Here is a 27,468-nt window from a genome sequence, read left to right as displayed (position 1 = left end):
AAGATCCCTTAGCTGTTTCCAAAACACCAGACATTTGGCACCATAAAGAGTTCACACATCTGAAATATGGATTTCCCTCTTTTCCCTGAATGTTTCAAGTTGTCAGACACGAGACAGAAAGCCTGGCGCCCCTCTTCTGCAGCCTCAGGTGCCCTGCTTACTCGCATGATTTTTCAGGGCAAAGACTACCAGGGTCTGCTGAAAGTGGCAAGACCTTTCAGCAAAACGGATGTAGCCGTCAGTCAAACCACAGAGCTGGGTGCTGTGATTTACTTCATTAGAAATGCAGGTTGGATTTGACCTCTCAGAGTCTTAGTAAATATAAGCTACGTGCCCTACCTGTTTGCTATTGAAGAACAGAACACACATGTATGGTCTGAATGTCTCATGAGCTGCAAGTGACGAACCTCATTCTTACACACGGGGTTTTATTCCACTCTTCCTTTTGCATTTTAACTTGTAAGCAGCAGAAATAGAATCCTGTGTACAAAATGACCAAATTGTATGCCCTGCTTTTGCTAAAACTTTTTTTTTTATTATTTATTTTTAAGGCTTTGGAAAGCCCTACTGAACTGTAACCAATACCATAAGGATACTGAGATTCAGCTCTTAAGTTTCTTCCTTAATTCTTCTCCCAACCATTGAAGAGTATTCAGCTAAGACCAGCCCATGGTCAGTTGAAGCTAACTCCCTGGGAAGCAGGGGAATCTGGGGCAATGAGAAAAGGACGAGAGAAGGGTGCTGGCCTCATACACGTCACGAGCAGCATGAAGAAGTACAGGCTAGGAAAAGCATAGGAATATTTTGAAAAACAAAATCTGTAATTTCCAAGTAATGTCAAATGGAATGATTCAGTAAAATAAAAAGTGGTTTCCTCCCTTAGTTCTCACTTGTATTGTAATTCTTACCCCAGAAGGCCACTAAAACTATCTTACCGAAGAAAAAAAAATCCTTCAAGGATTAAGACTGCGGGACGGCATAAACGGGAAAGCATTACGAAACAGACACTGGGGCGGGGGTGGAACGCACTGAAGTTCCCAGGACAACGAAAGTGCACTGGCGGGTGTGTCCCCTCAATTCGCTCACCACGTTGTATAATTAACATAAGAATTCACATCTTGGGGCCCTGACTTATGAACTGCTGTCCAGAAGACAGAGCCTGAAGGCTTTGAGGCTGAAGCCCACACTAGACTGGACCAGCACACGAACCTGAACACTACAGCTGAAACCACCCTGGACGCCACGGTGTCCAGACCTGGCTGCCTGGAGCCCAGATGTGGCCTGGCGGGCGTGGGCATATCCAAGTGTGCTTCTCCCTCAGCACCTGTTTCTCTCCTGTTCCTCTAAACCCAACTCCCCTATTGTCAGCTTGGAGTAACAGCCTACTAGGTTGGGGAACAAGGGCAGAGGGATCTCATGACATTTTCATGGTCAAGGCAGATCTGTGTGGGCTCATGACAGTAAGAGTAGTATTTTAAAGGTAGATTTATGAAAAGATGAACTGTGGGTAGAATCTGATCAATGGTGGATGTTAGCTTCAGGGGAGAATTTTAGGGGTAGGATTCCAGGCTAACATTTTATTACTACGGTAATTTGGATAAGGACATCCATGCCACACTGACCAATGTGTCACCCGGCGTTTATGGAAAGGCGTATCTCTACGTGAGATGACAGGATCATGAACCAAAGGGACCCTGAGGGGCTGAAATGATTGCCTGGATCCAACCAGAGAAGTTTAGCAGAAACAAGTACTTAATTTCTAGAGCTGGACATACCGCCCTCCCCCCATCACCTTCAGTGTCAAGTTGGACAGGACACACCTGATGGCAACACACACCCTCCCCCTCCCTCCCCCACCCCAGCCCCAACAGGACGAGGGTATTTTCATTATAAGCGGTCTAGGAGTTAGGAGTGAGGTGGGGTCGAGTCAGGGAAAGGATGGAGTGTAGATTCTAGTCTAGGAGGTGGTCTCTGACACTGTCCCTGCGGTGGTCAGAGTTAAAGCCCAGAGGGTGTTGAGTTCAGGGCAGGTCACTCTGAACCAGGCGGCAATAATAAGCCAGGGTGTGTACAGCGAGGCCACCACTCTTGAAACCACATTCTATGACAGACGAAGGAACTGCAGATGTTACTACCCGACTTTCAGATAATACACCGTAAACTGATCAGATAATACAGGGTACCTGAAGACTTAGCCCGTGTGAATCGTCAGGTACCCCCCATGGCTCTAGTCTAAACTATTCACAGTACGGGAGGTAAGGGAGGCCAGAGCTGATATGAGGAAGGTGCTGAGCCCGCATCTGTCCCTAATTTACCTAAATCAAATGACTTCAGTGACTCAGGTCGGGTTTAGCCGTCTGCTGATCTTCCCTCTTCCTTTGAACAAAGGACAAGGGCCTCCTTCTGCAGGGTCTGTTCAGGGGCCTTCATTTCAGCTCCGACGGTGAGAGCTGCATGTGCTTTGCCCAGCTGGGCACCTCCTCCTGTCCTGTTATTATCTCTTCTCTCCCAGCTGCCTGTACATGTGATGACGCTTCTGCCTCCACTTCAGAAGGTGCAAATTACAGCGGGTGCAGCACCTTGAAGAAAATGCATTTTCCCAGCACCGGTAGTCATTTTCTCTCAGAATCACGCTGCGGGCTTTGTTTCAGAGACGACTGGGGCTTAAAATATTTTATGGGGCAATTGCATTAATCTCTCTTCTGAAATATGTTATTGTGTATCCTAGGTATCTTGGGAAAATGAATCTGCCTGGAAGAGCTGTTTTTCTAGATAACTGAGGATCTAACTCTTTTGGCATGAGCACACTGCAGTGTTTCTAACGGAAAACGTGTCTAGAAGGCTTTCTTAACCCCAGGAGACTGACAGCAGGGCCACAACTTTCATAGGCCCTAGGCACTTTTGCCTTCAAGGGCCTTTTCCTCCATAACAAAAAATAAATAAATCAAACCAGTATTGTAGGACCATGTTGATATACAGATGAATATATTAATATAATATATTTAACCATTTGCTTCCTCCTAAAAGTTCATTTTTTCCTTCTGATTTTTTAAAAGAAATTCAAATATTTTCATGAGTCCCTGAAAAGTACTGTGGCCCCAGGAACTGTGACTACTGGGCCGAATGGGTACATCAGCCTCTGCAGAATACATTTGGTGACTTAGCTGGGAACACTGTTTTATCGTGTCATGGAGACAGCTGGTAGGTAGCCCTGGATGGTGCATTTTTGAATAAAGGTCTGAAGCTACCTTTCTTTTTGGTCATTGGCCTCTGTCTTATAAAGGTGGAGTAAGAACCTTTATACTGCACTCTGTAGCACGGCTGCCTTCCTGCAGGAGTAACTAGAAATCACAAACCATTTGATGCTTGCTCCCTTCGGAAAATCATCTTTATCTCCACAAGCATTTTTTTTTTTTTTTTTTGCGGTACGCGGGCCTCTCCCTGTTGTGGCCTCTCCCATTGCGGAGCACAGGCTCCGGACGCGCAGGCTCAGCGGCCACGGCTCACGGGCCCAGCTGCTCCGCGGCATGTGGGATCTTCCCAGACCAGGGCACGAACCCGCGTCCCCTGCATCGGCAGGCGGACTCTCAACCACTGCGCCACCAGGGAAGCCCTCCACAAGCATTTTAAAAATCGTGAACTATTTAAAAAAATAAAAGACTCATTTTCTTCAAAAGATGACATTTCTTTAGCCATGATGCTATCTATTGTTTATATAACTTTTCAATGTTTGGTCTTGGGTAAGATTCCATGGAAAAATGATGCATTTAATTTTAGAGCAAGATTGAGGTGAAAGTCTTATACAGATCAACTTCCTCATGGAATCTTCATTCATTCACTCATACAGGGTTTATTGCGTGACGACTATAGGCTAGGTGCTAGGGATTCAGTACTGAAAAAGAGTTCCTGCCTTTAAGGACTATAATTGCATATAATATTGTGTATTCTGACAATATGCTGGACAGTAATATTATTTGTTGTGTGAATTGACGGCTGAATGAATAAGTGAAGATAAAAGGGATACTTTTTAGGGTGAGCTCAAAAACCAGGTCAGCAATAAGCAAGATATCATTCTTTCCTTAAGGAAAGCCCAGCGCTCCGAAATACTTCACTAATTAAAGCAGGGAAAGGGATGGAATGAGAGGGGGAGACACTATTTTAGATAGGACAGTCAGGGGAGGCCACCGCTGAGATTATATTTGGGTTGTGAATCAATATAAGGGAAGCTATGGACTTATCTTGGGGAAAAGCACTCGGGCAGAAGGAACAGTAACTACAAAGGCCCTGAGGAAACACATGCACGTGTGTCCTGGCTTCCCCTTAAAGGCTGAAACGAGGGGCTGGCGTGAGGGTGGATCCTGCTTGCCCAGGTGTAGACTGGCTGTCAGGCTTCCTGTGAGAGCTTTGCATCAATGTGGCACGTGAGCTCTGCGGAGTCCTGGTGAGCACACACGTGTCTGTTGGAGGGGTCGAGGCAGCACTGTGGCCCCGTGGCCTGCACACAGCCGGACGCCAGAAGGACGAGTGGGCCCACAGAGGCCTGGGGCTGGGCGCGGGCACCTTAGGATTGGAGGGAAGCGGTGTGACCTTTAGTAACCTGCAACATGACAGCCCCAAACCTCAGCACCTCTGCAGACACAAGTGTGGGGATCACATCAGATCCAGAGCCACCAGAGTAAAGACCTGTAAGGATGCTGTTGTGGGCTGTGTCTCCTAAAAATTTATGTTGAAATTCCAACACCTGTATCTGTGAGTGTGACCTTATTTGGACAGGGTCTTTGCAGATGTTGTCAAGTTAAGATGAGGCTATACTGGATTAGGGTGGGCCCTACTCCAATGACTGGTGTCCTTATAAGAAGGTAAGAAGACACACACACACACAAACACACACGGAGAAGGCCATGTGGAGACAAAGGCAGAGATTGAGGTTGTGTTGCTACAAGCCAAGGAACACCAAGGACGGGCAGCAACCACCAGAACCCTGATGGTTGAGAACAGATCCCCCCGCTGAATTCTCAAGGACCCAGCCCTGCCAGCACCTTGATTTCAGACTCCTGGACTCCAGAACCGTGACAGAACACATTTCTGTTGTTTTAGGCCACCTCATTGGTGGTACTTTGTTATAGCAACCCTAGAAAACTAAGACAACCCTGAAGACCATGTATAACCCCAGGTCCCTTGCATCCTGCAAAGGAGATAGGAAGCAGAGAGATAAAGCATTTGCCCTAAAGACCGAGTTAACCTAAAAGCAACACTTTAAAAATGAGAGTTAACTTTAAATGCAAGCTTAGATCTCTCCCCAGCCCAAACCAAGAAGACAGAAATGAGTGCCCAGAACAAGGCGAGGCCGTTACAGAAAATATAAACGACGACAACGCATCCTTTTGCTCACCTGAATTGTGTTAATAAAATTGTCAGCCTTTTAAAACTAATAAAAGTATTTTTGCCCATGAATATTGGAACAGAGACAGGGACGATTCTGGTCTTCCTTGGGGTCCTTCCTACACATCCATGTCCGCAGCACGCAGCCCTATATGCTTTAATTGACTCCAAATCTTTAAAGTGCTATTTCTTCCGAGTTGAGAAACCTTACAAAGAAGTGGATCCATTCATTTTAGGGGTTTGTCGCTATTCCTCCTGGTCTGTCGGGATCTCTGTTTCCATCTCGAGGTTGGCGTGCTTTCGGCCGTGGGCGGGACTGTTCCCTGAACTCTGGGTTTGGAGAAGCAGTTTCTTTCATTGCTTCGGGCCTGTTCTCTTCACCACCCAGATGCTTGGTAGCCTCTGAGTTCCTTCTTCTCCCCCGCCCCCTCCTGCATCCAACTTTTCTCTATACCTTATGGAGAGTCTGCAGGCCCAGAATGCTTCATTTGAGCTGAAGAAAATGACCTCGGTCCAGATGAGGCCTGAAATCCATGTGTTTATTTCCGAGCAGTTAGCCAGGAGTTGTTGCTTGTTATTCTGTCTTCCCTGCATTATTGCTTAGCTTCTCCTGACGCTTCAAATTAAATGAACTGGTTCCCCCATAGTCCTGCCAGCCCAAGGCTGCCGAACTGCAGGACTTGCCAGTGCTTTAAAGGAGTCCTAAGAATCTCCTAGAAGCTACCAAAACACAGGTCACCATTTCTAAAGATTCCCTTCGCTAAGAAATGTTATTGCATTGTTCACGTCTGGAGAGAAGTCCTCAATGAAGGATCAAACCACAAGTCATTGAAAGTAATGGCAAATTGGGACTTTCCTGGTGGTCTAGCGATTAAGACTCCACGCTCCCAATGCAGGGGGCCCGAGTTTGATCCCTGGTCAGGGAACTAGATCCCACATGCTGCAACTGAGATCCCGCATGCTGCAACTAAAAAAGATCCTGCATTCCACAACTAAGACCCAGTGCAGCTAAATAAATAAATAAATATTTTAAAAAATAAATAAATAAGGACAACTTAGCTGGTGGACTTCAAGAACATTCCTCTCTTTACCTTGCTCTCTGTTAAAATTCATAACAGCCAAAAAGGACAAGAGACAACAAAAAATATCCCTGAGAGTTGAACATACCAAAACTGTCCTAGAGAATGAGTTTTCTGAAGGGCCTTACAAAAGAAAAGACAAACTTTCCTCAAAGGAAACTTGCAGAGGATGACTTAAATATGCCATCTCTCTAGCAAGTTACCTGCCTGCACCTTTAGACCACAGGACCTACAGGAGGACGGCACCCATACGAGAATGGATGTTGAGATGTTGTATGCAAGTCACTTGATATTACAGCAGAATTTCCAGATCTTCCTATAGAAAGACAAAACGCTTTCTTCAAACTTGGTAGAATGTGCATCTAAATTGAGACTTCTCCTTATTCATATTTAAGAAGGAAGGCTTTGCCTCTCTTGCAACTGTAGCAACGACTCAGAGCTGAGAAGCCCTCACATTTTCTCCTCTTTCCGCATCAGAGGGCTAACACAGGGAAACCACAGTAATAATAACAGCTGACATCCTGCGCCTGTATTTTATGCAAGGCCCTATGCTGAGCAATTTCCATGCGGTAGGTTCTTTAATTCTTGTAGCTTCTCTGTGAAATAGAGCTATTACTATTTTCCTTCTCATTTTACAGAGGAAACAGCCCTGGAGAAGTCAAATATCTTAACCCTTCTGTTACTCTGATCTTAACAGCTTTTCTCTAACGCACTCCTGATCTTGTGCTTGAAAGGACCGTACCTGAATGCTGACTAACAGACTTATAGTATAAAGGAGGCCTGTTCTAGTTGCAGAGAGTTACACGAAAGTAGAGTCCCTAACTGGTTCTACAGGTGTTGCCGCTCTCCCGCCTGGACACGCCAGTAACCGCATGAGACCTCCGGACTCCTGGCTTCACAGGTCATGAGCGAATGAGACGTGTTTTTCCTACTTATACATCTTCCTTCTTGTCTGAATATTTGTTTTGAATTTTCTGTATACAAACATTTGCATGCTGACTATAAAGTAATCGTTTTGATTCCATATGCAGACACTTAATCATACTTCCTCCTTGGACATGCAAATGTTTAGCTGAAACCAGGCATATTTACTAATACTTCTTGCTAAAGGGCCCTGTGTTGGCACCGTGAGACAGAGAGAAATAGGCACACCACAATCCCCTGCAGAGATCTCACTGTCAAGAATAAACATTAGCCAAGGCCAAACGAGATGAAGGCCGTGCTGCACATTCAGATGCAAGATCTACAGATCTAGACTGGGGTAAAAAGGGTTGAGGGAAGCCCACAGGAAGGGACAGCTGAAAAGATCACTGAACCACAGCAGTTTGAAAAGAAAAGGAGGATGGGAGAGAGGGGGTGGGCATATCCCCAACAAGGAAACCAACGGGGCATGCTTGGGAATGGGCGGTGCCACAGAGGGGTGCTGGGTAAAGCCGGAAAGCTCTCCTGGGGTGGGTGGTGGGTAGGCCTCCACGTTTCAAATCAGTTTCTACTTGACTGGGTAAGCATCAAGCGTCTCTGTAGGATTATTATTTTTTTAATTGTGTTAAAACACATAAAATTTACAAGCACGGAGAAAAATGTAATCAGGGTTGTGTGTAAGTCTGGTCTAATTGGCATTGGTGGACGGGGCAGACTGGAGAAGACACAGGAAGTGGGGAGTGGAGGAGGAGACCGTCACAGCCATCTTAGGGGAGGGGTGGGGAGGGTCTGACAGTAAAGACAGCGGAGCAGACACACGAGAGGCTTCGTTTATGAATGAACACACTTCTATAACCCTGCTTTTCATCTGCTATGGTTTGGCAAATAGGAAGAAATGCTGATAAATGTCAGGAAAATACAAAGACAGGAGAGTTAGTATAATACAGGATACTGCTTGTTAAATAGGCAAAAACACCGGCGTTTTCTCCAGGGGGCTCTATCGTTTGACGGCTCACCTCTTGGGTCTTGGTTAAAATGGAATTCAGTCAAAAGGCATCCAACACTCAGGAGCCAGAACTTTCCGTCTGTATTATTCATTCTGATGACAAACCCCCGGTGACTGTTACCATCTGTGAGTTCATGAGCTGCAGAAAGCCTGGTCACACCAGATGCACATGACATATTTTTACATGATATAATTCTCTTAACTTCCAGTCCTTTATCGCTGATTTTATAAGAGGGAGTGAATGGAAAGGTCATGTACCAAGTGAAATGGAAAAAAGTGCAAATTGAAGAAAATGGATGCTGTGGGGTTTTTTCTTTTAAATTGGAGTATAGTTGATTTACAATGTTGTGTTAGTTTCAGGTGTACAGCAAAGTGAATCGACTCATGTTTTTAGATTCTTTTCCCATATAGGCCATTACAGAGTAATGAGTAGAGTTCCCTGTGCTATACAGCAGGTTCTTATTAGTTAGCTATTTTACATATAGTTGTATGTATATATGTCAGTCCCAATCTCCCAATCTATCCCTCCCCTCTTTATCCCCTGCTAACCATGTTTGTTTTCTACATCCGTGACTCTACTTCTGTTTTGTAAATAAGTTCATTTGTACTCATTTTTTTAGATTCCACATATAAGCAATATCATATGATATTTGTCTTCCTGTGTCTGACTTACTTCACTCAGTATGATAATCTCTAGGTCCATCCATGATGCTGCAAATGGCGTTCTTTTGTTCTTTTTTACGGCCGAGTAATATTCCACTGTATATATGTGCCACATCTTCTTTATCCATTTCTCTGTTGATGGACATTTAGGTTGCTTCCATGTCCTGGCTATTGTAAATAGTGCTGCAGTGAACACTGGGGTGCATGTGTCTTTTGAATCGTGGTTTTCTCAGGGTATATGCCCAGTAGTGGGATTGCTGGGTCATATGGAAGTTCTATTCTTAGTTTTTTAAGGAACCTCCATACTGTCTTCCATAGTGGCTGCACCAACGTACATTCCCACCAACAGTGTAGGAGGATTCCCTTTTCTCCACACTCTTTCCAGCATTAACTGTTTGTAGATTTTTTGATGATGGCCATTCTGACCAGTGTGAGGTGATACCTCATTACAGTTTTGATTTGCATTTCTCTAATAATTAGTGATGTTGAGCATCTTCTCATGTGCTTTTTGGCCATCTGTATATCTTCTTTGGAGAAATGTCTATTTAGATCTTCCACCCATTTTTTGATTGGGTTATTTTTTTGATATTAAGCTGCATGAGCTATTTATATATTTTGGAGATTAATCCCTTGTCAATTGCTTCATTTGCAAATATTTTCTCCCATTCTGAGGGTTGTCTTTTTGTTTCGTTTTCGGTTTCCTTTGCTGTGCAAAAGCTTCTAAGTTTAATTAGATCCCATTTATCTATTTTTGTTTTTATTTCCATTTCTCTAGGAGGTGGATCAAAAAAGATCTTGCTGAGATTTATGTCAAAGAGTGTTCTGCCTATGTTTTCCTCTAAGAGTTTTATAGAGTCTGGCCTTACATTTAGATCTTTAATCCATTTTAAGTTTATTTTTGTGTATGGTATTAGGGAGTGCTCTGATCTCATTCTTTTACATGTAGCTGTCCAGTTTTCCCAGCACTGCTTACTGAAGAGACTGTCTTTTCTCCATTGCATATTCTTGCCTCCTGTGTCAAAGATCAGGTGACCATAGGTGTGTGGGTTTATCTCTGGGCTTTCTATCCTGTTCCATTGATCTATATTTCTATTTTTGTGCCAGTAGGATGCTGTGTTTTAAACAGGAAAATTTTTTAAAAGTTAAAGTTGTGAAGACTATTAAAACGCGAATGTCATTATATCCTGGGTGTGCATGTAACCACACAGGGACATCATTATCTTTTCAAAATGAAATCATAATGGTAGGTATTAATACTTTCAGTTAGACGAGGAAACCAAAGCTTATGTCCATTAAGTAACTTGTCACACAGCTTGTCAATGGCAGAGCCAGTGTTTGATACTCAGTCCTGGTTTTCAGAGACCTAAGTTTCCACGGAACGAAAACGTTCACTCGTATGATGGGGATTAAGTAAGCACATGGCATGGCTCTCCTTAGTGATACAGTGATACTCCTTAGTGATACGGTCCTTTGCTGGATTCTATTCCCCTCTAATTGTACAGTACATTACTTCGTTTCCAAATTACGTACAATTTTTCTGGAGGAAAAGTGGAAGAACTCCAGATAAACCCACGCTGATTCACAGCACAAGGGAACACCAGAGGGATTCACAATGCTTGCGCAGAGTATTTACTGTCAGCGCTCACAAATGTGGACTCTGTGCGGCCTTATTTCACAGTCTGCCTCCCAGGTTAGAATCTTTGAGTAACTGGAAGCGGATTGATAAACGGAGTCTGACAACAGGCTTGCTTCCCAGTAAAGGAAGAGCTCTGGCCCGGGATTATGTGAAATCACAGACATTAAGAGTATATAAAGTGAACTTGGCAAATTCCTAACACTTAGAATGGAAGAGAGAAAAGGCTGCCAACTGAAATGATCTTGTAATTAACTCTTTTTTTTTTTTTTTTTTTTTTTGCGGTACGCGGGCCTCTCACTGCCGTGGCCTCTCCCGTTGCGGAGCACAGGCTCTGGACGCGCAGGCTCAGCGGCCATGGCTCACGAGCCCAGCCACTCCACGGCATGCGGGATCCTCCCGGACCGGGGCACGAAGCCGTGTCCCCTGCATCTGCAGGCGGACTCTCAACCACTGCGCCACCAGGGAAGCCCTTAACTCTTTTAATGCTATTAATACTGAAAGAACGTTGGGAGGATCTGGGCAACAAGTGTCCGTAAGGAGTGGCTGGGAGCTGATGTACGGAGAAAGCGGGTTTGCGTCACTGGTACTCTCTGTGTCTCGAGCTTCATTACTCACCCTCAGGACTATAATAACAACACCTGCGAAACTTCCACCTTCCAGTGATGCGCAGTTGCTGACTGCTTTACACCCATCTCATTTAAGGCCAAGCTTTCCTTTGTTTAATCTATTTTGAGGTTTGGGGGGGTTTGTTTTGTCAGTAATACTGCCCCTTCCTCCGCATCAATGTGGATCTGAACTCCCCATGTTAGCCTGCGGCCAGGAGCACCCAAGGGAGCCCAGAGTGGGAGTTTGCTACCATGTGTCCAAAGGCACATCCAAGTGGGGAATGTGAATTTCTCACCAGCCAAGCAGGTTGGTGCTTCTGGGACACGAGGGAGAATTGGAATGAAAAGGACATAGGAAAAAAGCTGGACTTTGTTCAGAACCTGCGTGTTTCTGACTTTGGAGGAGCAGTAGAAGGAGGTGGTTCAGGAAAGAGAGGGAAGCACTGCCTCCCCAGACCTCCCCTCCCCGGCCCGGCATCCAACAGAGGCTGCCAGCCTGGGCTGGGACGAGGAAGGCTGCCGTCAGGCTCCCGAAGATCTGAGTGGGTCTCGGCTTCACAATCAGCACATCCTGGATTGGACCAGCAGCACAAAGGCTGCCCCCAATAATTTCCTGGGCCAGTCCAGGAATGTGCCTAAATCCCAACAGAGCTGGACAATGTGGGCCACGTCAACGACTTTCCTACAGAAACAGTTCAAAGAACGAAGATTACCTTGGTTATCAAGAGGAACCAGAAGAATGCAACAGAAAAGAAATACTTGGAACTAGGATTTGCTTCAAAATATTGAATGCTAGTATTTGTCTGACAGGCTTAAAACCAGGCCTTTTCAGTTTATCAAAAACCACAATGGACTCCCTGATTACTTCTCGCCACCTGCTAAGGCTCACCACGGAAAGCCTTGGTTCCCAGGCTTTAGCTGAGTTTCCAAGCTGTACAAGCTGCTATGTGCCGTACAGTTTTGTTATTCAGAGGTCTGCATTTGTTTTTTTCTCCAAATAACATGAATTTAAGGCTAATTAAGTTTAATTTTCTGGCTAAACTTCAGTCCTAATACAGTGAGCTTTTGATAGTAGCTCTGCTCATTCTGACTGTCCTCAAACCCAAAGCCTTGGGAATAAGAATGTTGGAAGCTGGAGGCAGATACGCAAATATGAAAGGAATATAAAATTGAAAAATTTCGGTGTGCTTTTTACTTTTTGAATCAAACTTTCCGGGATACAATTTGTATGCAATAAATACACCTATTTTAAGTGTAGAGTTTTGATGAATTTTGCCAAATGTATACACCTATGTAACAGCCAGCACGATAAAAACGTGGAACGCTTGAACTGAAAGTCTGTGCAGATTCCCTTTTTTGCTTCCTGGTATGTGTGTGTGCACGTGCATGGGTGTGTGTGAACACTCATGCCCGAAAATGAACTTCCACCCTAACGGAAGGCTCTTGAGAATAATTCTATTTGAGATTTTTCACAGCAGTGCCATTTGTGTAAGAAAATTTGTAGAACAATATGGCCTTTTGTGCTTAAAATCTTATCAGATAATGTTGATTAGGAGGACAGTTTTTGCCACAAGTTTTTCTTTTTTTTTTTCCCTAAGGTCTTTTCAGAGACAAAAGGGAGTGTTTTATAGATGATGGAGCAGTATGCCAGCCTTAATTTCCAGTTTCCGGGTATAGAAATCATTCCAGAAGCCACAGTTTCGCACAATGAAACATGCATCCATGACTGCAGAAAAGCATATTCGTAGTGTCTTTAATAAAATCCTAACTGACTCTGTCTCTTCCGTTTCGTTTCCTCCCACCCCGTCCTCCCAACCACAGCATTCTGAGGGGGCACTGTAGTTGGGGTTCTCAGAGGCACCACGCATTACCTAAAGGACTTGGAAATGGCCCCAAGCAATCGCTGGGTGCCTGCCCTGCTGACCGTGGGATCTGAGAGCAGGCAGCCAAGGGCTCTCCCTAGCGACCTTTATTAGCATTTGCATTCACAATTTGTGGTATTGTCTTGGGACCACATTTCAGCAAAGTTGAATTATAATCCCTCAGAATCACTTTATCTACCCTCGGAATCTGGCCAGTCCTGCTCTGAAGGTAACTGATATCATGGACTGACATGCAGGGCAGCTGGCTGTGGAGACAGGTCAAGAAGGGAACCTGTTCTAAGGGAGATGCTGGCGAGGAGACGGAAACCGTACCTGGTCCCCTGTGATTCAGGAGGAAGCCTAGGATCAAGGGACCCCTCATGCATGTTGTCCTCCAAAGCCTAGAAGAGCACCTGGCGTGTGCTGGGAGCTCAGTACATACTGATGGAATAAACGAACAGATGAAGCCACAAGCACTGGGATCTGTATTTCCAGTTGTTTTTTTTTTTCCAGTTCGTGGATCTAGTATAAAAGGTCTGGAGATATGTCAATCAGAGTTCAGAGGTGAGAGAACTTTTCTGTATTACTTGGCAAGTCAGTGGCAGAATAAAGATCTGAATTTAGAGCATTTGCTGCTCACAGGGAGAATTTTTTTTTTTTTTTTTTTGCGGTACGAGGGCCTCTCCCATTGCGGAGCACAGGTTCCGGACACGCAGGCTCAGCGGCCACGGCTCACGGGCCCAGCCGCTCCGCGGCATGTGGGATCTTCCCGGACCGGGGCACGAACCCGTGTCCCCTGCATTGGCAGGTGGACTCTCAACCACTGCGCCACCAGGGAAGCCCTATCAATCGTCTTTTGAGCCTCTAATTAGAAAGTATGACACTCACGAATTTAGGTCAGAATCAGATGAAAAACCTCTCATCATGTTAGTTTATCTGCCCAATATCTGTGTGATTGGAGCTGTTCATGCTGATTGCAATGAAACCAACGAGTAAGGCTGTTTGTTTCTGTTTTATGGGGCATGGCTAGGCTATGAAACACAGAGAGTCCACATCTTTGCCTTGAGGGTGCTTACAAGTGAATGATGTGTGCCTGGCTGGTTTCTCCTCATCTCCTGCAGTGTTATTATCTGTGCTCTTCTGCCCCACTCTGTAGTCATCTCCTGCGCTGGGGCCTCGCCTCTCTCGTAGGCAGATAAATCCATAAGCACAAACCACGCTCTCCGTACTCATTTTGAATCACAAGGCGCCCGGGAGAGATGCAGAATGAAGCTGAATGATGGATCATTGCCCAATACATTTTTTTTATGTGTCCTGCAAATATATCCACTAATAAGGAGGGAAAATACATTATTTGAGGGAAAAATGTCGCTTTACTAATAATGTGCTCCCATCAAATGTAAAGATCAGGTTGCTGTACTGGAGGGCTTTTTCTCCACTGTTTTCTAATAGCAGGGCTGGGTTGCCGGGAGCACTTCGCAGGCCTGTGCTGGGGCCCACTCGGGACCAGCGGCTTGAATCCATGAGGTGCGTGGAGGTGGCTGAGAGCAGAGCTTTCTCTTTGTCTGAGCCGACCGCCAGAAGAGAGACACTCTTAGACTCCAATGCTTAGAAGGGAAAGAAAAAGAACTACAAGCTGAAAAAAAATATTTTCAGATATAACCAGCCAAAGAGTTTTCGTAAGAAAACACGAGAGGGATTTTCTGAAGTTTACCCAGACACAGATGCACTGAGCAACACAGGAAGAAAACAGTCGGGGGTGGGGTTTGAATGGATGAAAACTCCAGAATGTTTGTAGCAAGCAGCTCAGTGCTGGAAAGCTTTCACGCAGTTCAGCATGCCCGGCTTCCACCAGAGGGGTCCAGGCTGGATGACGTAGCATCTGCTGCCCACGGTTAGCGAACAGAGGGACGGGCTTGCTTCAAGTTCTGTTCCCAACTTTGTGCTCCTGCCTTTCCTCACGCTGTGTCTGAGCTTCTCATTCCCCCGAGTCACCACATGTGGTGAGTTCCACCTCCTGATCTGTGTTTCACAATGTTTTTAGGACACGAGGATTATTTAAGCCTGCAATCATGACGGAGCACTAGATAATGTCAATTCGATCTGGAAAGGCCCTAATTTATTTCCTCCCTGTGACTCTGACAGTCAAACAAAGAAACAACTGGCCCATGGAGTTAAAAAGTATGACACGCCTACATTTTTCAAATAGCTATTGAATAGGTGGCCTGATAGGCTGCACCAAGGGTGGGAAAACATAATGTGTTTAAGTCTTGTTTAATTCTAGTCTTGAGTGCTTCTACCCACATTCTAAATAATCTGGGTTCGTCCATTTGTAGCTTGCTGTCGTCCTTTATGTATTTTTTCCTGAAAACTTACAGAGACAGTTTTCCTCTATTGTCTTGGAAGGTTGGTTTTTCTCTCTTTGCCATCTTTGGGCGAGAGAACTGGGAAAACACTACTGGGTTCTCCCCTTTTCTATGAACCTGGAGCCTGTAAATGAAAGGTGGCCATCTGGTATTATTGCATGTTTATAAGCAGAAAATTGTTCCCTGGGAATCAGACTTCCTTTGTAAAAATGTATTTTTAATCACAAATGTTATATGCTATAGGAATAATCATAATTTTCTTTTGTTTTTATCATAATTTCTTACATTTCACATTAAAAAAGAAATGAGGGCTTCCCTGGTGGTGCAGTGGTTGAGAGTCCGCCTGCCGATGCAGGGGACACGGGTTCGTGCCCCGGTCCGGGAAGATCCCACGTGCCGCGGAGCGGCTGGGCCCGTGAGCCATGGCCGCTGAGCCTGCGCGTCCGGAGCCTGTGCTCCGCAACGGGAGAGGCCCCAACAGTGAGAGGCCCGCGTACCGCAAAAAAAAAAAAAAAGGTATGTCACCTCCCCAAGCCCCCTCTCCTTCAGCTAAACGCCCTCAATTCCCTCTGCTGTTCTCTGGGTGTCACCCTCTGCTGGTCATTTTCTGGTTTGTCAATGTCCCCTTCACGACGTGGCTCTTCAAACCGGATGCCATTCCAAGAATGCCCAGCCACCTGGATACTGTGCGTTTGCCACGGCAGCTATAAAATCGTCTTCTTCTCCCAGCTAAGTCCCTGTGGGCACAGTGCTGTCCCCCAGCTCCTTCATCTTGGACTCGTGTCATTGATTTTTTTGAACCTAAATGCACGAGCTTGTATTTAACCTTCATTTTATTGGTTTGGGCTCAGAGTTACAGCCATTTAAATAATGAGAATAACTTACACTTAATTATAATTTTCCAGCGATCCAAGGGCTTTAGCATATGATACTAGAATGAACTTTGATTCTCTTATTTACCATATCAGCTCTCCCTCCTAACTTTCCATCATCTGGAAATCTGATTAGCAGGAATGGCAACAGTTATCACTGATAGATAAACAGGTTGAACAGCAAGGAACAAAAGGCCCAGCCCTGTGAAATACGCCCCCCTTCTTCCCACCACATTCTAAGGAGACAGACAATGGGCAGCGCCAGGACTCCATCTGCAAGATAACCGCAAAGAATGAAAAGTGCAATGAAGAGAAATCAAGCAACACAGGAAAAGGGAAGTGACTGGTCGGAGGGGCTTTATAGAGCTGGTGGTCAGAGGACCCAAGCAGAGACCTGAGGGAGTGTGGAGCACACAGTGCACCCGGGAGACCAGGAAACACGCCAGTGAATGAATCGATCGACTTCCTGCTTTGTTGCAAAGAGAATTTCAGGCAATCAATTTTCGACTTGGTTTTGTTCTCCTAGCTCTCAACTAATTCATAATTTGCTTCTGAGTCAACAAACACTGAATAAGCACCTAATACAACGCTTGGCCCACAATGCACGTTTTAATGAATATTGGTTGAATACGTGAAAAAATACACCATGAAAGATTGTGTCCAATGCTTGCTAAAATTAAGAAACACTATGTCAACACCATATGACAAGGCTTTACGTCTGCCCTGGGATACCTCTCACCCAGGCAGTCCCCGGGTGTAATTAGATTGGTATCAATTGGCTGCAGCCCAGTTAAGACAGCCCTCAGGCTCTTCGCATTTTCTGATACAGAAGCAACGATTCCACAATGACAGAACACACCCCTGGGTTACACACCTCTAGCCTCTAGTACCTGTTTTTCGCTGATCTCAGAAAAAAGAAATATGGTTAGCTTGGTATAGCTTGATGCTGGGGAACTCATGTTGGGTTATACAGATCATATGATTCTCTAAATCTTCACGTATCACCTGTTGAGTAACCTGCTCCAGAACTTTGGCAATCGTCATTTCACCAGCCTATGCTTTTTGGAAACTACTTTTTAAAAAGATATTTTTGAAAGTTGGCATCTCCTTGCCTGCATTTTAGCACCTCTCCAGATTGACAAAGTTTCTCCACCATTACTGATGGATCACGTCTACAAATGCTTTCAGCATTCTGAGGCGATCTGTCTGCACCTGGGGAAATGAATTCTGTAATTAAATTAATTACTGATTGATGCAGCAACTACCGTGTTCCAAGAGATAATCAAATAGGAGAAAGAGAGATGGATGAGGGAAAGGATGTAAGGAATAAGGAATATAACCTGGCTCCTGTCCTGAAGATGGACAGACTAGATATGGAGACATAAGTAAGATACACTGACAGATGTTGAACTAATCTAGTCTGAGAAGTACTAGGATATGGGCGGGTACCAAGTGCTCAGTGAGTGCGGGGAGGGGCTAAGCAGTGAAAGACAAGTAGAGGTCACAGTGGACATGTGGCAGGTCCCGGGGGCTGCAGGATGCATGCTCTGGTAGAGTCTGGGCCAAGGGGTGCTTAGGAAACTGAGGCCCTACAGGTTCCCAATCCCGGAGGGACTGGGCCAGCTTTGTGCTGTAGAGAGGGAACTTTCACTTTGTGAAGGCTTAACTGGAGATGAGGGCATGTGGGCCTGGAGCTGCGGGGCTTTCTCATTCTCTCCTTTTCCAGATGGAGTTTTCCTTTGCCCGTTTGAGAACACTTTCTTTTTTCCATCGTAATTTTCCATCGTAAAGAAATTCGGTCTGGTGTCCCTTAAGCAGATTTACCTTGGTGAGGTTTAGGATTAGCATTTTAATTGAAACACTTTTTGCTTCCAAAAGTGCTCACTTTACGTGGTTACAACCTCTCCCTTTCCTCCATCACTGCATAGTATTGATCAAGGTTTCTGGTTATTTAGCAGACACTTGTCTTCCTCTGGCTGCAACTAAGGTCAGGGGTGAGCTTTAATTTAGTCCCTGTCCAAATCGTCACCAGTTCCAATCAGTAAAGGATGAACAACTGAGCTAGCAATATGAAAAACGTATTTTGACTACGATTATTTGTAAAAGCCACACAATGACTGAACTGTGTGTGCGTGTATGCACGGACATACGGAGATTTTAGAAGGAAAAATGTTGACGATGGAGGCTGTTCCCTAAATCCTCCCCAGTAACATAACCGTGTCTTACTGAGAAGTAATCAGCAAGAATACTTACAGGATAAACTAAAAGGAGAAAACATTAAATATTAAGGAATTAGAAAAAAGTGGAGATATATTAGCTTTCAGACTAGCTTCTCACTCCTCAATCACTCCCTTGGATTATACAGACAGAAATTAGAGGCCAGTTTTCAGGAATATAGACTTTTCAATGATGATCATTTCTGACTTTTTATTGAGGTTGAACATTTCACATTTCTATTGTCCTGTTGGAAGCTGGGGGGAGGGTTAAGTATGATTTAGAAGATGTAGGGCCAAGAAGATGGGAAAATTTTTCTGCCCCAACAAAGACATGATAAAATACTGCAGCAGAACAGTTTAAGCGCCATTGGAAAGGTCTCTCCACGGGGGACTCACCTTCTCTTGGCATAAATATTTAGCTCAGGGCTTGGTTGATTAAAAACATAAAATACTCTTCCCTTTGCACTAAATCTCTGCTCAAGCAATCCCCCGCTCTCCTCTAGTCCACTGGACACAACGCAAAGGCCTCTGGAGGAGTGGAGATTCCCTCTCGGGGGACACAGAGGCACTTCCTCTTCCTTCTTCCCATCCATCCCAACCTCTCACTGGGAAGCGAGAGACTGGTCTGAATATGGACTATGGTTTGGGGCAGTCAGCTTAGCTGTCAGTGTACCAATGTTTCCTATAATTCCAGCGCATTTTGTCTAAGTGGTTGTATACCCCTTCACGAGTGACAGAACATTAAGGTCACGGTCATTTATCTAAAATTTATCTTGGGGCTTCCCTGGTGGCGCAGCAGTTGAGAGTCTGGCTGCCGATGCAGGGGATGCGGGTTCGTGCCCCGGTCCGGGAGGATCCCACATGCCACGGAGCGGCTGGGCCCGTGAGCCATGGCTGCTGAGCCTGTGCGTCTGGAGCCTGTGCTCCACAGTGGGAGAGGCCACAACAGTGAGAGGCCCGTGTACCACAAAAAAAAAAAAAAATAATAAAATAAATAAAATAAAATTTATCTTGTCCTAAAAAATCTGTGTAGGTTATGTGTAGGTTAGAGCAATAGAGTGGTACAGAAAGACCCTGGGCTTAGGAGTCAGACAGACCTGGCTTCTTCTCCTCACTTAGGAGGTGAGTGATAACAGGCTAGTAACTTCATCTTTTGGGAGCCTCAGTTTTCTGATCTGTAAGGTGGGGATAATATTAGGTAACTCTTAAGAATGACATGAGAATCAATTGGGACGATATGAGTAGAGCCCTTAGTATAGTTAATGCTACACAATCAACTTTTGAGAAACGGTTGCCATTCTTAGTTCTATGACCGATTTTCAGCAGCCTTGGGATTCAACTACTAGCCAGCAGCTGAACATAAAAGAAAGTCTGTCAAATACACATACGCTGTTAGGGACTGAGTCTAAGTAGTTCAGCTCCAATATTGATTTAAAAAGAAAGAAATCCCTCCTGAATAGATTAAATGTAGTGAACTTCCAACTTGAACATTTCAAGTGAGCAGGTGTAGTCTGGTGAGTGGTGTTATTATAGTAGAACTGAAAAGAACAAGAGGAACGAGCCTTTCCAAAGTCAGGTTTGTGCTTTTTGACTGTCCAGCATGGCATTTCTTAAGGCTCAGAGCTACCTGCCTGTGATACATGCGCTGAATTCCTAGGTCAGCAGTGACCACGGGTCCGAATCTACAGACTCATTCGGAGGAAATGGCCATCTGAGGGCCACCCAGTCCTCCATCTGTGAACTGACTGGACCTGCACAAGAGGAGCCCCTAGTTCCCTTTCAGCTGTACAAAGGACTTCGCAATTCTCTCGTTCTGGAAAAAGTAAAGATGGACCTGGAGAAGCAGTGGTTAGACTTCCTGTTCTCCCCCGACCCCCCCGTCTCATTACATAAGTAGCACATAACAGGTGGAGAACCCTCTAAATGAATAATCTGATGGAATCCATGATTTCCCCAACTCTTCGGCTTCTAAATCAAAAGAGCTTCCTTGCGATTGTTAAGGATGTGAAACAGTAGAGAACGTGGGAAGAAATGACGACACCTATTCAGAAGACTGAACTTCTGGAGAGCGGATGGCGATGACTAGGTATTGTGCCAAGGACGAGCGAGAATCGGTTCTATTCTTCACCCACTGCCGGGAGGAATCCAGTCCCCACTCGGAGTTAAGCAAAGCCCTGAGAGCTGGCTGCCAAAGGAGAGGCAGACAAATTAAAGCCTTTTCCAGGGAGAACCAAACACCATGCTAAGTTTCAAAAGGGGAAAACCAAACATGCAATTTGAAGCTCTTTTTACTCCTTAAGAAGAAAAAGCGAAACAAACAGAACCAAGGACTTCAAATTTAACATGACAATTCGAGGAACCTACATCCTTTATCTTTCCTCCAAAGGCAGGCAAGCCCCTTTTTGGTGATGTTTTCCAGTTTGGGGTGTGTGAGTGTTTATGCTTATGGAAAGCACTGATGATGATGATGATGATGGTCCTTGTTATGTAACAACAAATTAATTTGTTCTGAATTAAAAAGAACCTCGTCTTTAACAAGTCTCGAAAACGCCGCACATTTAGCAGCTTAGACCAAGTAAATCTCAGCTTTGCTTTCACACACACACACACACACACACACACACACACACACACACACACTGCACGAAGCAATCTTGTACCAGGTTTTCCTTACTTTTCTTTACTCGCTCCCCGCTTGGGGGCCCGGCGGGCTGCAGGACTGGGAGAGTAGCTACAGCACCCCAAGCACTCTAAGTGATGGAGTCTCCCGTCATCTTGCTCCCAAAAGAACACCAGACCTCGCAGAGCCCAGATCAGAAGCCCTTTTCCCAGAAGCACTGCTTGCAGGGTGTCAAAGCCCCGTTACAGCACCAGGGCTCGGCACCTGGGCCCTCTCGCCCTCTCTCACACATTCTCTCTCGCGCCCTTCGGACCGGGGCAGCGCGCACCATTCCAGGGATTCAGCATCTCAAAGTCACCAGCCTCCAGCTGGCAGTACTTGCCTCTGGCAGTCAGCCTGGCACAGGTGTTCCCCTCGCTTTTGTGATGCAGGTGGAGTTCTCACCGGCCCAGTCGCACTCCAGGACCCCCTAGGACCGTCCTTTGTCGGCGGCGGCAGCTGGAACTCCTGCGGGCGACCGCCGGCCCCGGGTCTGTGGGACCCAAGCCCGGACTACGGAAAGGCAGGTGAAGGGAGGGTGGAAAACACGGACTGGAGTCCTAGGCTGGCGGCACAGATTGGACTGCGCGGAGACACCGCTCCATTCAAGGAAAAGCCTAATACATGGACTGGAATTTTTTTAAAATATAATTTTACTCGTAGCCTCCCGCAAGTTGGCAATAGACACAGCACAGGAGTGAGTCCTGCCTCTTCTGGGGTTTGGGCTTGGAGCCGATGCCTCATAGACTATCTGGGTCAGAAACTTCAGACACTGCTAATCTTCAAGGAGTGCTCTGAGAGCCTGGCCTTTGGGGGGAAACCTTTTTTCACTGACCGTTTGTTTGTTTCTTCCTTGAAAATGATGTCTATTCTTGTGGATGGCATGAGTCATGGGATTAGTGTGGAAACGATGGTTGGGTTTGATGTTATAGACAAGAAAAGAACCTCGGGGCCTGGTTCGGGAGGGATTTTGTCTGAGGGACATTTGGTAACTCTAGGATCTGGGAAAAGAAATGTAACGTTTGCTGGCTTTCCTTGAACCCCGAGTGGCCTTCTCTTGCCTCCCAGTCTCGCTGCAGACTCGCATCGTGACTCCCCACGGCCAGGGGCATCCTCTTCACCCTGAGCACGGGAGTTACCTGTCCGGTACTCATTTGCTGAGTGTGGGGAAGCCCGCCTTCTCCTCTCTTCTCCTTTGGGAAGGGTTAAATCATCCCACGCTTTCCTGGAGCATTTCAGTATTCTGGAATCCTATAAATCAAGTATTTTTCTTTTGTATATATGTTGTTCCTCAAAGAAAGAGAAGACAGGAGTGGTAGGAAAGAGGCCAGAAGATGCTTACTCAGATCAAGGGGTAGCAGTGGAAGCCTTTGGCAACATGAACCTTGCCATGCCTCCTAGTCCAGCGGCAGGGAATGGTCCCTCCCCCCCCCCCAACTATTGGGCATGTCAGAGAGAGGGGTTTGCAAAGGGTAGTAGGTATGGTGGGAGGCGAAGTGGGAGGAGGGACTATTTTGGCCATGGGAGAGAACATTAGGAAGCTACAACTGACCTTTACAAAGGGCCTTGCTAGTCTGTGTTTACCCGCTGAAGGACGAGATGACATGCCTGCTTCATCTTCATTTTTCTAATAGATCACATGTACTGCAAAAAGGATTAAGATCCACAGATGATACATCATATCAGATTATAAGTGCCAGAAAGCAAAAAAATTAGAAGAAATCGCCCTTTCTTCAGTAGGTACTTACATATACAATCTTTCAAAATGCTGTAGCTAACATACTGTGTGTTTCCATTTATATGACATACAACATTCGGGGAAAAGCAAACATATAGGGACAGCAAACAGATCAGTGGCTCCCAGGGGCTGAGAGCAGAGGGAGGGGTTGCCTACAAAGGGAACAAGGGAAATGAGGGCTTCTGTGTGTTGACTGGGGTGTTGGTTACCTGAATATGTATGTTTGCCAAAACTCACTGAACTCTACACTAAAAAGGGTGAATTTTACTGCGTGTAAATTAAAGAAACTAAGAAACAAACAAAAACCATGTTGTAGCCATAATAAAGATGAAATCAATCAAGTTTAAGGACTTTTAAAAAAGTTCCTGTGTTGTCAACGAACACATGAAAGAATGCTCAACATCACTGATCATTAGAGAAATGGAGGCATCACGTCACACCAGTCAGAACGGCCATCATCAAAAAATCTACAAACAATAAATGCTGGAGAGGGTGTGGAGAAAAGGGAATCCTCCTACGCTGTTGGTGGGAATGTAAGTAGGTGCAGGCACTATGGAGAACAGTATGGAGGTTCCTTAAAAAACTAAAAATAGAACTACCATATGACCCAGCAATCCCACTACTGGGCATATACCCTGAGAAAACCATAATTCAAAAAGACACACGCACCCCAATGTTCACTGCAGCTCTATTTACAATAGCCAGGACCTAAGTGTCCATGGACAGATGAATAATAAAGAAGATGTGGCACATATATACAATGGAATATTACTCAGCCATAAAAAGAAACGAAATTGAGTTATTTGTAGTGAGGTGGATGGGCCTAGAGTCTGTCATACAGAGTGAAGTCAGTCAGAAAGAGAAAAACAAATACCATATGCTAACACATATATGAAACCTAAAAAAGAAAAAGGTTCTGAAGAACCTAGGGGCAGGACAGGAATAAAGATGCAGACGTAGAGAATGGACTTGAAGACACGGGGAGGGGGAAGGGTAAGCTGGGGTGAAGTGAGAGAGTGGCATGGACATATATACACTACCAAATGCAAAACAGATAGCTAGTGGGAAGCAGCCACATAGCACAGGGAGATCAGCTCGGTGCTTTGTGACCACCTAGAGGGGTGGGATAGGGAGGGTGGGAGGGAGACGCAAGAGGGAGGAGATATGGGGATATATGTATATGTATAGCTGACTCACTTTGTTATAAAGCAGAAACTAACCCACCACTGTAAAGCAATTTTACTCCAATAAAGACGGTAAAAAATAAAAAAAGTTCCTGTGATCAGTCCCTCCTCTTCCTCCTTCACCCCAGGAGGTACTGCAGAGAGTATGATTAACAGCCTATTCACTGTGGAGAAACCACAGACCTAAGCTTGGAATTTAACAGTGAAGTGTCCTTAAAATCCAATCTATAGCACATCCTCTGCATGGTGCAGGGCCAAGAGCTGGCTATAAACACACAAAATCCAATCCTTTTGATTCTGTGCAGCGATAAGTAGAGATTTCTGTGCGTGAGATTACAAAGACCTGAGAGTAAGGCTTTGGAGAGATGAGTAAGAAGCAGATAAGAATGGTCAGATGGTGGAAGAAGGGGCAGAGGGAAAGGCCTGCTGATTCTGAAAAGACCAAACAAAAATAATCCGGTGACCAGAAGCAGTGGTTCCCAAACCTGGCTTCATATCAAAGTCATCTGATTCCCAGTAGGCCTGGGGCAGGGTCAGAGAATCTGTATTTTAAAGGAGTTCCCTGGTTATTCTTTGTAGCTACCCAGCGCCAGTGCTGGGAATGTGAGTTTGGGAACCACCAACTTAGAGCAACAAATCATCTCCTAGGAGAGGAGGAAAGTCCTTCCAGGCTCGGGGAAGAAACAGCCTGATGCTCCTGGTGGAGGGGCAGGCAGGGCATCAGGGGGAGAAGGGCCTTCCAGGATGTGCGAGGGGCGGGGGGGTCTTTCTCTGGGGGCTGGAGTGACGCTTCCCAGGGAATCAGAGGGCAAAGCAGAGGAAGGTGACCGGAGGTCCTGTGTCCAGCAGGGAACCTGGCCAGGTTTAGTGAGAGTCCAGGTGCAGCACCACGGAAGAATGAGGGGAAATCCAGGGTGTCCTCCAATGCTGTTGGTCAGTAGATTCCCCTGCACCCAGCTCAGTGCCTGGGCCAGACAATAAATATTTGCTGACTGAGCAAATACATGAACGCATCTCAGAGAGTCACCTTCATCCCTCTACCTAAGCATGTAAACCCAAAAACCACCCTGGGAGAGAGAGATTATTATCCTTCCTGACTGGAGCACCGTCATTGCTCAGGGAAGTGAAGTCATTTACCCAAAGTTTCACAGTTAACAAATGCAATGGATATGTCCCAGAAAGAGGAATAAAGATAAGCCTGGTAGGTTTCTTTCCGCACTACTGGGATTCTGGCAATGAACTTGAATATTTTACATTTGAAAACACCTGAAAAATGATTTCCTAGTAAATGATTAAGTTTTAAGGTCAAAACCAGTAACTTTAAAGTGTTCCCTAAGGAACACTTTAATGTTCCTTAAAGTGGACATTAAGGAATGTGAGTATCTATCTTGCATTCAGGTTTTATGGCATTTAGGTCCTCAAGGATGGCTCTGGACTGGAGCAAAAATGGGAAACTTGCCCGCATTTTTTTTTTTTTTTTTTGCCGCTAGGAGTTGTTTAAATGACTTAACACTTGATTTGAAACGTATCTATTATTTTTGACTTTTTTCTTTTTTATCAACCAAACAGGAAGTGTGGGCTAGATAGGAGCCAGTTAGTACTCACAGACCTCCCACTGGAAAATCTCTTCTTAAAACAACTGAAACTTGAAAATAAAATACCATCGGCACTATCGCTTGTTAACGAAAGATGCCTCTGCGAATCGTGTCAACCTCTGCCCATTTGCAGCCCTCCTCCATCACCAGTGTGGGATTTTCAGCTCCTTTTGTCTGGATAAAGCTTCCATATTCCTCTCAATAAAACTAGATTAAACTGTATTAAATCATTTCATTAATATCACCATCTTATTCAGTAAGTTCTGGAATTAAGCTATTAATTTTTTTTTTTTTTTTTGGGGGGTACGTGGGCCTCTCACTGTTGTGGCCTCTCCGGTTGCGGAGCACAGGCTCCGGACGCGCAGGCTCAGCTCACGGGCCCAGCCGCTCCGCGGCATGTGGGATCTTCCCGGACCGGGGCACGAACCCGTGTCCCCTGCATCGGCAGGCGGACTCTCAACCACTGCGCCACCAGGGAAGCCCAAGCTATTAATTTTTAAAAAATTATGTTTGTATGTGGAATTCATATAAAGTCTGTGAAATGAGAACCAATCAGACACAGTTTTGATATTGGATTCAAATCCAGTGTCAATATTCTTTAAGTTTTTGTAGAATGAATGAATAATGAGTCTAGTCTCATAAGGAAAGGCAGATATTGAAACCGAACAATTTAACAATGCCTAGATATACAGATACAAGTGCAGACAGACACGAATACAAATGGGCAAGCAGGGAGCAAGGGGTGGGCCATTCTCCCCTGCCTCTGTGTTCGCAGCTGCGTGAGCAGTAAAGGAGTCTCAAGCCAGGAGAAGCTGAGCCCTGATTTGTTCAAATCACGAAAAAACGTTAAAATAATTGAAAACTTTAGAGAATACTCTAGTTGAATGTATCAAAAAGGCTAAAGTAATGTTAAATAAATAAAAATCTATGAAGCTTATCAAATTGTCTCTAAATATAAATAAGAGTCACTACAGGGAAAGCAAGTGCCAGTCGGAGGCATTAGGAAGCAGTTCTCTCTTCCATGTTTTGGGAGTCTGTTAGCTGGGAAGTGGCTGAAGACTGATCCCAGCCTTCACAGCTCGGCTTCAGGGGGTTGCTAATATCTGCCTGATCTTCCGTCTCTTGACACGTGATGATGTGCGAGGTGGGTATGTGATACAGCAACTGGTCCCACTCCTTTCTGGTGCCTGGGAGGCCTCTGGTCTCCGCTGGAAGGCGTGCCCTCAGAGCTGCAGGAGCAGCAGGGCCTGGTGACGGTTCCCTTCCGCTGGGGGCTGAGCCCTGACGACGGCCAAGCAGCAGGGATCCCCGCCGCTCTGCCGGATGCCCCGCCTTCACCCCCAGAGGCAGAAGGTTCTTCCCAGCCGCCCGGCTGCCAGCTTTCCTCCTCTTTCCCCTTTCACCGACTTGTGGGCAGTGGAGGGGAGACACACTGTGGGACTAGAAGGGTGGCCTTGTCTTTTCTCTGATATCACTTTGAGCTGCGGGAGCCCTTTCCTTCTCGGCCGTTCCCATGGGCTTTGCTGAGTCGAGCTGCCACGTTAATTGTATTTTCCCTGAGTTGGCAGAATACAAATCAGCTTCGTCATGGTTCTGTTTCCTCCAGACCCAGGGCAGCTGAGAGGGAGTTTGGCCAAGTGCAGATGCGAAGACCAGGTGCCCTGGCTCCTGGTGCCTCATCTTT

General features: G+C 45.5%; 1 protein-coding gene across 12 annotated transcripts in view; it reads right to left on the bottom strand.

Moving 5' to 3' along the window:
• The window catches only part of CNTNAP2 (contactin associated protein 2), a 977,311-nt gene that overhangs the window by 49,276 nt on the left and 900,567 nt on the right, over positions 1-27,468 (bottom strand). The window contains exons 15-17 of one of the 12 annotated variants that reach the window (XR_013829663.1): positions 22,820-22,911; positions 22,407-22,518; positions 21,611-22,268 (exon numbers count right to left, since the gene is read on the bottom strand). The exons of 8 other annotated variants lie outside the window; for them this stretch is intronic. The gene's annotated coding sequence lies outside the window, so the exon portion shown is untranslated. Of the gene's footprint in view, positions 1-21,610; positions 22,519-22,819; positions 22,912-27,468 lie in introns of all 12 variants that reach the window. 3 more of the 12 variants (XR_013829664.1, XR_013829665.1, XR_013829662.1) reach the window with 3 other exon arrangements.

Source organism: Stenella coeruleoalba (assembly GCF_951394435.1).
Source record: "Stenella coeruleoalba genome assembly, chromosome: 9".
Classification (NCBI taxonomy): Eukaryota; Metazoa; Chordata; class Mammalia; order Artiodactyla; family Delphinidae; genus Stenella; species Stenella coeruleoalba.
Note: the sequence above shows the minus strand (reverse complement) of the source record. Positions and strands in the feature narration are given on the sequence as shown.